Source organism: Nelumbo nucifera, chromosome 2, assembly GCF_055504915.1.
Source record: "Nelumbo nucifera cultivar China Antique chromosome 2, China Antique-T2T, whole genome shotgun sequence".
Lineage (NCBI taxonomy): Eukaryota > Viridiplantae > Streptophyta > Magnoliopsida > Proteales > Nelumbonaceae > Nelumbo > Nelumbo nucifera.
Window position 1 is genome coordinate 95,383,301 of NC_142650.1, and position 12,796 is coordinate 95,396,096.

Genomic DNA, 12,796 nt, shown 5'->3' on the forward strand with positions numbered 1-12,796 from the left:
ACTCTCTATAGGGGTGTACGGGGTGTTCTCAGTATTATATTTATCGGCCGTCACAGACTGATATATGTGGATACTTTGAACCTTATTCTTAAGTTGCAGAGATTGTATGGGACCCATATTATTAATTTGCATGGTTAATAAGTATAGAATTGGGAATATAAGTGGGTCGGATTTGGACAGGTTTGAGTTTAAGCCTATTATAGTTGAATTAGAATCGAATCTTATCCATATCCATGTGATTTTTATTGGGCTTGGATCAGATTCAAGTATTGTGTATCAGTAATAAATTAAACAAAAAAGTCATCAAAATACAATATCATATTATATTATTTTATGTATATTAATGTTGGATTCAACTATGATGCCCGAAAAACTTATAATCAATCAGTCAGTATCATAAACGTGACCAATTCCTTATTTTATGTAAATTTATTTTTCAAACTTATTTTAATTTAAAAATTGTAAGCGTTCAGAGTCTTGACTGGAAATCCATTTCCTTCAGGGATCAGGGATGGAGAGCAATTTTTATCTCCGACAGGGATAAGAGTCAAGGACTGAGATTTATTTCAAAGTCGGTGTGAGGGACAAGAAATATAATCCCCAACCCCACTCGAAACCGGCCCTGTTGCTACTCCTATCTGGTATCATGTCTTTTCTGGTAGATTTTTCGTTAATAAGTGAATTAAGGGCCCGTTCGCTTTTCGGTAAGTTACTTATCTGGGTAAGTTTTTCCTAGGAAACACTTACCCGGGTAAGTGTATTTACCCATGTTCTTTTATTTCCCAAGTAAAAATAGAAATGACCATTTTAACCATAAAAATTCATTATTAAAAGGGGTATTTTTGTCCCATTTAAAAAAAATTCAATATTTTAATCAACTTTATTAATAAACCCATGTTAATTTAATGTAATCAAATGCACAGTCATAGTAATATGTATTAAATTTAGATCGAGCAGATTTTTTAAAAAACTACAGTTTAATTGGGTTGTTAAAATCAAACTCTGAGTCGGAAATTAGATACTTTGGAAGTCTTATATGGAAGTAAGGAACATAAAGTTTACAAAGTCTACAAATCAAAAGAAACAGACCTTGGCGTGATGCCTTGGAATTCCATCAAATTTGGCGTCCACCACATTAAGTGCCTATTATAATTTTATGCATTCAGAGTTCAGACCAGTGATATTCATTTTCTCCAAGGACTATTATTTATAATAATGAATTTACATGAAAATGATTTTTTTCTTGATAAGTTACGTTAAAAGGTTTTTGATGAAGTATTAACAATATTTCATGTAGTTTGTTTGATGAAGTATCGTGTATGTTTCTGTTGAACAGCTGATCCTGACTATGTTATAGCCAAGAGACCCACATTATTGATAGTTCTGACTTCTGACATCGTCACCAAATTCTGTATCGTTATATGTTCGGTTCCCTACTCGTAGTCAAATTAGGCGCTTAAATCATTTCTCACTACATCCACCTAACTCTTTTAATAATTTTATTTTTCATTCAATGTTGATATATAAAAAATAATTATTGTTAATTGAATATGAATAAATATTTTTTAATAAATTTAGTTTTATTAATAATCTGTAGTAATTTTAATAATTTTTATTCTTTTTATTATTTTTAAATGAAATTTTAATTAATTTTAAATAAATAAAAATAATTATAAAAGTTAACATTTTAATTAATTCCACTAGTAATTAACAATTATATAGGAATGACAACGGGGTAGGTTCAAGGCAGGGCACCCCATCCCTTTCCCTGCCCCATAGTCAAGATACACCATTGTCACCCTCACCAACAAGCCTCTGTGACAGATTTTGCTCAAGCCCGAGGTGTTTGGGAGACTGACGAAATGGTCCATCAAACTAAGTGAATATAACATCCAGTTCGAGCCCCACCCAATGCTCAAAGCCTATGTCTTGGCTGATTTAATCGCAGAATGCACGTTCAGCGCACGAACCTCGATACTGACTAAGCACGCTATTGCGTTGGAAGCATCATCCAGTATGGCACCTGTCCCATTAGGATTGGACTAATGTGGGACCAAGAGCCCTAAATTCTTCATGTAGATGGCTCACCGAATCTGCGAGGCAGCGGCATTGGGCTGATGTTGTACGGCCTAAGCGAGGTGGAGTTGGAGTATGCTCTTCGGTTTGGATTTGATGCGTCGAACAATGAGGCAGAGTGCGAAGCGCTGATTTCCGAGCTCAACTTAGCAAAGGAAATGGACGTAAAACACCTCGTCGTGTGCAGCGGCTCACAATCGGTGGTCAACTAGGTTAACGGTGATTATGAGGCTCGCGACCAAACCATGGCAGCATACTTAACCAAGGTTAGAGAGATTTTACTGAACTTTGACTCGTGATTCTTTAAGCAGATACTGAGGTCTGAGAACGCTGAGGCCGATGCACTGTCTTGATTGGCCAATACCAGGGAGAACGCGAAGCGGACAATATACGTCGAAGACCTGCCTCGCCCTAGCATTTTCGCGGGGGCAGAAGAGGTGGCTCCTATGTCTGTAGCGGAACCGAACTGGATAGATCCGCTCGTCGACTTTTTGAATGCTCTTCAGGAGGTTAGCGGCATCGACACCCGTCATAGCTCCTTCAAAGGAAAAAGAATTCTTGTCAGCTATGAGATGAGGTAAGTGCAAATAAGAGAAAAAGAGAGAAGTAATGTGCGTGCCGAAGTAGAGGTCTACTAGGAGGATTCAGCCCAACTCGCACAAGCTTCTCCTCGGCCGGGAAGTCTCTCATCTCTAGGCCAAGGTCCCTCCCAAAATGGATGATTGCCCTAGTCTCTACATCCAGCATCACCTCGGGGTCTTTAATGTTCACTTGCCAGTGAGTCAGGAATGGCCATCCTTCGGGGTTCCGAACAAAGAAGTATCTTCTCTTCCAAGTCGATATCTTGTTCGGATTACCGAATAGAACCTTTTACCCGATGCGAGGTGAAAATTAGTAACTTTTCCGGGTGTCACTGAGCAGACAAGAGGATTTTTTCTTAATGGAACAAATCGAGCTAAAGGTATCTAGAGAGAGGTCGGTATACTCGTGGAAGAGTGAGATCATACCAATAATAGTACGGATGGAGTTTGGGTGAAGCTGATTGATGGTGATGTTAAAGAACATAATAATCTCTATGATGAAGGGGTGAAGCGAGAACCACAGCCCGACCACGAGCTGCTCCTTAAAAACCACGACATCATAATGATTGTGATCCCAAGGGTACTGACCCAAGGGAATACTGAAGACAAGGGTGTCGGGGAGACGGTAACGAGCTATTAAGGACAGTAACCTGTCCGAGGTCATCGTGTTAGGACCGGAGTTGTCCGGGTCCCGACCTCGAGTAGAAGACGAGACCCCCTCTCTGGAGGTCACCACTTTGTCAGAGGTTCAGGTTCCTCAAAATGAGCTGACCTGACTCCCTCCTACGTATTGCAAAAGTTATCAATGAGCTTTACCCTCCCTCCTACGTATTGCAAGCCTATGTTATTCTCAAATTTCTTACCTATCAACTATTTCAATTGCAGAGCCACATCCACAGCCGATGGTTTAGACCTTTATATGTAAGAAAAAACAATTTAGAGCATAAACATTCAATCAAAGATTAAACAAATCGAAGACAATTAATTTGCATTATAAACAATGTATAATTGTTTTAGAAAAACTATAAGCAACAAAAGCTAATGAACAATAACTTGGGTACTGGTAATTAGAACTAGCTGAAAATGACAAACACAAAAACATTGACAATACTTTATAAACATGAAAATGTTTACTTTTGTATATCTTGAATACAGGTAAAGTGGTGAATGCTTGTAATTCGAATACATTACCTCTGAGAAATGCACAACAGGTTCCCTCCTTCCACGTAAGGTTCAATGGATTCCCTCTTTCCACACGAGGTTTAAATGTGTAATAGACTCCCTCCCTTTCGCTATTAGTGAGGTATGAAGACAATCGAGTGCTTGAATAAACAACCTTGCCTATTCTAGTTGAGGAAGAAGAGTACGGGGATTCAGGGTTCTTCGTCGGCAGTCAAAAGACAATGAAGATGACCAAAATGTCTTCTTTCTATAGGGTTATTTTTTCCATTTTTTTTCATTTCGTGGTTCAGGGGGTTGGGATGGTCATGTGTTTTGAGTGGGGCCCACCTTTTAATCAAATTCCCTGATTAGGAATGCTAGCTCAACACTTAATTATGTATGTGTTTGTTTCTATTTACGTTTATTGAATAAATGTTTATACTTTATTTGCTGATAAAACCGAGAAAGATAATAGTTACAACCGTTTATGACAATTAGGTGCCACTAGGCTCCACATCAGCATAACAGTGAAAAATCGCCTGACTGTTTGTGAAAGCTTTAAAAAATAACTTCCACAAACAGTTGGCGTGCACAAAACCTGAAGTCCACTTTTATCATTTTCGATGCATACAAAAGAGCAAGAGAGAAACGGCTGAAGTGGCACTTTATGTGGCAGCATTTATTGAATAAATGCCCATGGAACAAAACACCCTATATATTTCAATGATTGAAAGAGCCATGCACAATGCCTAATGCCATGTGTTTTAGCTTAATGTTGGCCTTTACATGTTAGAGGTCCAAAATGATCCTTTTAATTCTTTAGATCAAAAGTGGATGTTTGGCAAAGTTTGAGAGTAAAAATCATGATAGTGATTTTTTTTCTGGTTAATCAGCAATAACTTCCCCCTTTCCCCTTTACCCCCTTTTTTTCACCACCAACGAGCCAGCACTCGATTGGTATCATGATACTGATTTAAGTTTTATGTTTTGCATAAATCTATATAGCATATATAACATATAAATAAGGGTCTATACCATTTTAACCTCTTTTCAAACAAAAAACTTTCAACTTATGCACATTGTGCCTGTACACTTATATTTATAGTAAAGAAAGATCGGAGCATTGGCTTTTACTTAAATAAAAATGATTAATTAGTTAAGGGTAAATTCCAAAGAGCTCCCCATACTATGGGGTCTGTGACAAAGACCCCTATACTTTGTTTTGTGATAAGACCCCTGTACTATAACCGTGAGACAAAAAAACCCCTTCAGCTTTCTGTTGAAACTACCATTACAATATTTTTTAATCCCCATATTACCCTTGTAGAAAAACACTACTCATCTTCTCGAAAGGGAGATTAGGGATTACCGCCACTGCTGTTCTCTACCTCTGCAAATGGGGTTCCCGTGATGACCAAAAGCAAACGGTTTTTCGTCGTGATTAAAGGGGTGACTATTGATGAGAATGGATTGGATGTGTTGTATTGGAGGAAGCTTGAGGGCGGACAGAAAAAGAGAAGTTTCCGTAAGGTCAGACAACAGCTCGACAATGGAGAAGAAGCATTGGACTCCCTTAAACAAGAGCGACCCAGGATAACTGAACCAATTCAAGAAATTCCTCTGCTTCATGAGAGCTCTTCAGCTTCCTCTTCGGAAATTGGGCAAGGAGCACGAGATCCACATTGAGAAGAGGCTAGCTCACCCGTATATGATTGGATTCCTCTACACGAAGTGGACAGACCACCGATGCCAACTCCACCACCAACTCCACTGCAAGCAGCCTCAGCTGCTGACCTCCAGTATCAACACCCTCGCCTAGACCAATTCCAGCATCAGTGCCCCCACCTTCATTACCACCACCGCCGCCATCACCACATCCACTATCAGCGCGCTCACCCATGTCATCAACATCACCACCACCACCTCCTCCTCCTCGTCCTCCACAAATTTAAGAGGTGATTCCAGTGAATAGAAGCCCTGTAGCGCCTCCTCCTCCCACTCCTCGTCCTTCTCCACAAACTTCAGAGGCAATACCAACAAAGAAAAGTCCTACACCTCCTCCTCCTCCTCCTCCTCAGCCGCAAAATTCGAAGGCAATTCCAACAAAGAAAAGTCCTACAGTGCCTCCTCCTCCTCCTCCACTAGTATCGCTGAAGAAAACGCCAGCACCACTGGCACCACCACCTAAGCCTGGAGGTTTCTTCACCGTCCAAAGATGAACAAGTCATCACACTAATCCATATTTCTTCTACAAGTTTGACAACAATCTCATGGAAGCCCTGTTCGGTTATGTTGCCACCAACCAGAAATCCCCTGAAAGAACCAGGATGTCAACGGATCCAAGTAGCTCCAACTCCATCCAGCCTGCGCGCACCTTCATCCTCGACCCACAGAAATCCCAAAACACAGCGATAGTGCTTAGATCTCTTGCCATTTCTCGCCAAGAGATCCTTGATTCCATCCTTGAGGGTTGTGGCCTTAGTGTTGATACCCTTGAAAAGCTTACCAAAATTGCCCCAACTAAAGAAGAAGAAGCCTGTCATTCTCGACGGCTGGTACCAAAACCACTTCTGGTGTTTTTTCTGTGTGGAAATGGATCGGTTCGGGCACTGATAAAACTTCTGGATTCCTTGCCATCGTCTATAGATATCGCATGCCTCGTCATTTTGGAAGAATGTTACTGCCTTTTCAGGGAAATTCCATCAACGAACTCCAAGAAGCGAACCAATTATCTACTAATAGACTTTTTCCCATCCCTAATCGTCAGATCGCCACCCTACAAAGTGCAAGTTAATAAACAAAAGAATAGGGGGGTAATGCTGGTGGAACCCCATTTGCAGAGGTAGAGAATAGCAGCAGCGGTAATCCCCGATCTCTCTTTCTCTCTCTTATTTGCCACTACTGTTTAGGAAGATGAATAGTACTTTTCTCCCAATTGTTTATAAGGGTAATATGGGGATTAAAAAATATTGTAACGGCAGATTTCAACGGAAAGCTAACAAAGGGGGGTTTTTGTCTCATGGTCATAGTATAGGGGAGTCTTTGTAATTTACCCATTAGTTAAATACGCCATGTCTTTTAAGTAAATTATTTAAATGTATATATATATATATATATAAATAGAGAGAGAGAGAGAAAGAAATCTTCACTTTACCTTTCCTCACAATTTTACTTGTTTTCTAATTTTAGTTTTCAATGAAGGGATGGAAGATCCATCATATGGATGGCCGAACCCTGCAAAAGGTTGGGAAAATTTTCAAAAATTTCTTTCTCTCCAATCCGGGAATCGTATTCCCTAATGTAGAAAAATGCATTTTCAAAGTTCGTTCTTGAAACAAAACTAGACCAGATCCGAAACCAAAAGAAGGGAAAGGGAAATACTTGATACGGAATTAAAAGGAACTCCCAACATAGGTGTTCACGCCCAAAGAGGATACCAAATCTGCTTCCACTGAAGGTGACATAGCGAATGTTGAGGCAAGATCAACAAGAACTTGGGATTCTTCACCAAGAATCGAGTAGGGTGGTGTGAGCACGACTTCTTATTGTTTCTTCACCAAGAAACAATATCAATAACACTTCTTGATCACTTCTAGTTGGTGGAGATCGAACTGGGATGGCGCCAAGAACTGATTGAGCGAAAATAATGCAGATAGAATTGTGTTCCTTTTATGGAATTCGCCCCCTATTTATAATCCCTTTATGATCAGCTTCCTAATCTGATTATGAATGAGATTTTCTAATCTAAATCTTGTATTTAGATTTGGACTCTTAAGTTGATAAGACTTATCTTATCCAACTACTAATCCCAATCAGATTATAAACCCAGAATGGCCTAATTTAATTAAACTTTTTAAGCCTAGTTCGAAATGGGCTTAGGCCCATTAAGTCATATCGCTTACTTTACCCATTAAGTGCTGGCTAGTTTGGTTCTCTTTGTATGGCGTGGAACCCTAACATTGATCTACACAACAACCACATGGGTTCAGCCTAGCCTGTTACAAGGCCTGGCCGAATTCACTGTAGGTCACAGTAAACCCCTAAGTCCAACACCATAAGCTCTTAATGGGCCCAACAGTTATACTAAATGGTCATTGGGTTGAGCCATCTTGTGAAAACCCAAGGATTGTGGGCAGATGCAAGATTAGCCCATCAGGTATTACCTTCAATGGCCTTACACTTAACCTCTCAGCCCTTAATGATCAAACACTGCCCAACAAGAGAGGACCTCCCCGTCGGCTGCAAGGTACAGTGCTGCACTCTCTACTCACATGGATCCTGGGAATTAAAACCTTTTGCAAACCAATTTGAAACCATAATATATAAGTATATCTCTATATAAATATATTTTGCAAAACCAAATTTCAAACACATTTGAAATCCACTACCGGTAGTTTAGGTTTCCATCAGAGACAGTGCACTCCCCGATCATTCACTTTGCCCAACAAAGGGGCTAATCCTATTACTATAATCTGAAGGGATGAGATATCCATCGTATAGACGCCCGAATCTTGCGGAATAGAATGGGCGAATTTCAAAAATTTCTCTCCATCCTACTGGGAATTGTATTCCCTATTTTAGAAAAATCATATTTTTCAAGGATCAATCCTGAACCAAGAACCGAACCATATCTGAACAAAAGCAGTAGGAAAGGGATATACCTGATATGGAGAAATAGTATCTTCCAATGGAGGTATTCACGCCCAAAGAAGGAACCAAAAACTGCTCCCACTGAAGATGGCACAGTGCAGGATGGAGCAGAATCGGCAGCGTTCTTCAAAAGAACCAGATCCTTCGCAAGTATAAGCCGGATGGCACGTGAGCACTTCTTCTAATCAGCCCTTTGACAAAGAACTGATATCAAGATCCAATCTTGTTCACTCCTACTAACAAGAGGAGATCGAACTGGCAGATATGGCGGCGACAAGAAGGTGGCGGCAAAAGTGATTTAGCGCAGTGATGCTGAATTCTTTATTTTGTGATTTCAGCTCTGAAGATGATGTAAATAAGAATATCTTCTAAAGGTTGCCGCCCCTTCTTCATTTATAAGCTTAAAGGGATCAACTCTTAATCCCATTAGAAGTTGCTGATCCAAATCATATTTGGATCAGAATTCCCTTTAAGTGATAAGGGTAAACCCTTATCTTATCTTCAGATTAGATCAGCCCCCTCCTAATCCTATTACGAGGTTTCCAGATCTGAATCACATTCAGATCTGGACTCTCCGAGTAGATAGGGTGAAGACCCAATCCTATCTGCTAATCTAATCTCAGAATTCGCCCCTAATTTAACTGATCAAATCAGCCTAGTTTGAAATGGGCTTTACGCCCAATAAGGTTATGTGCTCACTTAGCCTTCCAAATTGCTGCCTAGTTGGGTTTCCTTGTATAGCGTGGGACCCAAACAATGATCTACACATCAGACACATGGGTTCAGCCCAGCCTTTGTTACAAGGCCTGGCTGAATACACTGTTATGGATAGTGCACCCCCTGAAACCCATCACATGGGCTCTATGGGCCCAACACTTACCCTAAGTGGTCCCTGAGCCAAGCCACCTTGTAACACCCAGGGACTGTGGGCAGATGCAAGATTAGCCCAATAGGTATTACCCTTAATGGCCTTACACTTAATCTCTCAGCACATAATGATCAAATACTGCCCGACAAGAGAGGACCTCTCCCTCGGCTGTAAGGAACAGTGCTGCACTCTCTACTCACATGGATCTCGGGAATTAAAACCTTTTTGCAAACGTTTGGAAACCATAATTTATATACTTTTATATCTCATAAAAAATATATTTTGCAAAAACAAATCTCAACGATTGAAATCGGCTGCCGATAGTCTTGGTTTCCATCAGAGAAAGTGCATCCCCAATCATTACCTTTGTCCGACAAAGGGGCTGATCCTGTCACTATGATCACCCACTCAGATGCATTCTCAGACTGTCCCAACATACCCAGGTTTTAACCCCCGCTAAGGATCTCACTGATTGGCATATCAAAGACAGCCCAATCCGACACCTAGTGCAGTATCATAATCGAGTCTAGGGGTCAGGTGTAACTTTCCAGTTTTGCCCATCAATCTCCAAGGTCTAGGGCAATAATAGAAATCAGGTCCGGTTCAAAGATTCAATTAATCCTACACTGCATGTGCCTTGGGTCTCACCCTGGCAGCTGAGACAGGCCACCCCAACATTTGGCAGCACACCAGTGTCAGCCTTGAGAGGATAAATCTCCCCAGACTTATCCAATGGCTGTGAACATTCTAAACTAACATGAGTCTCATAAGTGTCCAGTTTAAGGGTATTACACAGAAACACACCACAGGAACATGAATCAAATATGTACTTTATTCATTTACAATAAATTCATAATGTACATCATTCTGATTGGAGCTAAGGGCATACAACTGTCTAACAGCTCCCACTTGCACTTAGGTTCAATCTGGTACAAGCCGGAGTACCATACTTTCCACGTGTTTCTCAAACACTTTCTGTGTCAGTGGCTTAGTCAATGGGTCTGCTACATTCTCCGCTTACGCTACCTTCTGAATAAGGACGTCCCCTCTACCAACAATCTTCCGCAGTACATGGTACTTCCTCTCGATTTTCCTTCGACTTCGTGTGGGCTCGTGGCTCCTTAGCCTGAGCAATCGCTCCATTGTTGTCACCCAACAACGAGATGGGTGATGTGCTGGACGGAACTACTCCCAATTTGTGAATGAACTTCATCCTCACGGCTTCCTTGGCAGCTTCACTTGCGGCAATGTATTCGGCTTCGGTTGTGGAGTCTTTCGTGGACTCCTGTTTGCTGCTTTTCCAACAAACAGCACACAATCCTATCGTGAAAACATACCCAGATGTAGACTTTCTATCATCTGAATCTGACTGGAAATCAGCATCAGTATACCCCTGGATCTGTAGTGAGCTACCATCGAATACCAAACAAAACTCTTTTGTCCTTTGAAAGTACTTAAGTATGTTTTTCACAACAGTCCAGTGCTCCTACCCTTGGTTGGCCTGAAATCTGCTTACCACACTCACTGCCTGAGCAATGTCAAGATGAGTGCACAGCATGGCATACATGATGCTCCCTACGGCTGAGGCATAGGGAACGTCCTTCATGCCCTCAATCTCCTCATAGGTCTTGAGAGACATCTTCTTGGAGAGAGTGACTCCGTGCTTGAAAGGAACATTTCCCTTCTTAGAGTTCTCCATGCTGTATCTCTTGACAATTTTGTCAATGTAAGCAGATTGGGATAATCCTATTATCCGCTTTGATCTATCTCTATAGAGTCAAAGACCCAGTATATAGGAGGCTTCTCCAAGATCTTTCATGGAGAATTGTTGTGAAAGCCATACTTTCACCGTAGTCAACATTCCTACATCATATCCAATGAGTAGAATGTCGTCTACATACGGAACCAAGAACGTAACCTTGTCCCCACTGGTCTTCCTGTAAACACAGGGCTCATCCGGATTCTACTCAAAGTCAAACATTTTGATAGTAGAGTCAAATCGGATGTTCCAACTCCTAGAAGCTTGCCTAAATCCATATATGTATCTATTTAGTTTACATACCATGTGTTCCTGACCCGCAGCAATGAAGCCTTGCGGCGGCTGCATATAGATATCTTCAATAAGATCTCCATTCAGGAACGTAGTTTTGACATCCATTTGCCAAATCACGTAGTCATGGTATGCTGCTACAGCTAGCAGGATCCTAATGGATTTAAGCATGGCCACAGGTGAAAAGGTTTCCTCATAATCGATGCCCTCTTTCTGAGTGTACCCTTTCGCCACCAAACGAGCTTTGTAGGTCTCAACCCTACAATCGGGGCCCTTCTTCCTCTTATAGATCCATTTGCAACCAATTGCTTTTACCTCGGGGGGTGGATATACTAGAGTCCAGACTCCATTGGTCTCCATTGAGTCCATCTCAGCTCTCATGGCATCTACCCACTTAAGGGAGTCTATGTCCATCATAGCTTCCGCATAAGTCACAGGATCCTCCTCACTAGTCAAGGCTTCCACCAGGTAACTGTCGTGGTCATAACCAAAACGGACTGGTGGCCTGGATACCTGAGTAGATCTTCTAGGTTGGTCACTACCTGGAACTTGTGGGACACCTCCCACTACCTCTGAGCTCTCCTCATCAAGAACAATTTTCTGACGATGATTGTTTAGGATATAATCATTTTCCAAGAATTGTGCATTTCGATTGCAGAACACCTTCTACTCACTTGGGTCATAGAATAGGTAACCCACAAAGCCTTTTGGGTAGCCTACAAATAGGCAACGGCTGGTCTTGGATTCCAATTTGTCCGGACTCATTTTTTTAACGTGTGCCTGACAACCCCAAATTTTCAAGTGTCGTACACTCGGTTTCTTTCTAGTCCAAAGCTCGTAGGGAGTCTTCGGAACTGATTTGGTTGGAACCCGGTTCAGCATGTATATCGCAGTCTCCAATGCGTATCCCCAAAAGGATGTGGGTAACTCTAAATGGATGAGAAGTGACCGAAACATATCCAATAAGGTCCTATTCCTCCTCTCTGAAACACCGTTAAGTTGTGGTGTAGTAGGAGGAGCCAACTGTGATACTATCCCATTGACCTTCAAGTAGTCCCTGAATTCGTCAGAGAGATACTCGCCACCTCGATCCGATCAAAGGGTCTTAATTTCTCTCCCTAACTGTTTGTTGACCTCTTGTGTGAACTCTTTGAACTTTTCAAAGGATTTAGACTTATGTCTCATTAGGTACACGTAACCATACCGAGAATAATCATCGGTAAATGTAATCAAGTACACGGGATGGTTACGGGTCCTAACACTCAGGGGACCACATACATCAATATGTATAAGGTCAAGCATGCATGTACATCTTTTAAGCTTACCGTTAAATGGCCTCTTTGTCATCTTACCTTGAAGGCAAGGCTCACAAGTGGGAAGATCTTCTACAGTTAGAAAATCCAAAGGACC

The 12,796-nt window shown here is 41.3% G+C and overlaps 1 pseudogene; it reads left to right on the plus strand.

Annotated features, from left to right (window-relative positions):
• The first annotated feature begins 5,228 nt into the window (after positions 1-5,228).
• LOC148802568 (uncharacterized) lies at positions 5,229-6,849 on the plus strand (annotated as a pseudogene).
• The last annotated feature ends 5,947 nt before the right edge of the window (positions 6,850-12,796 follow it).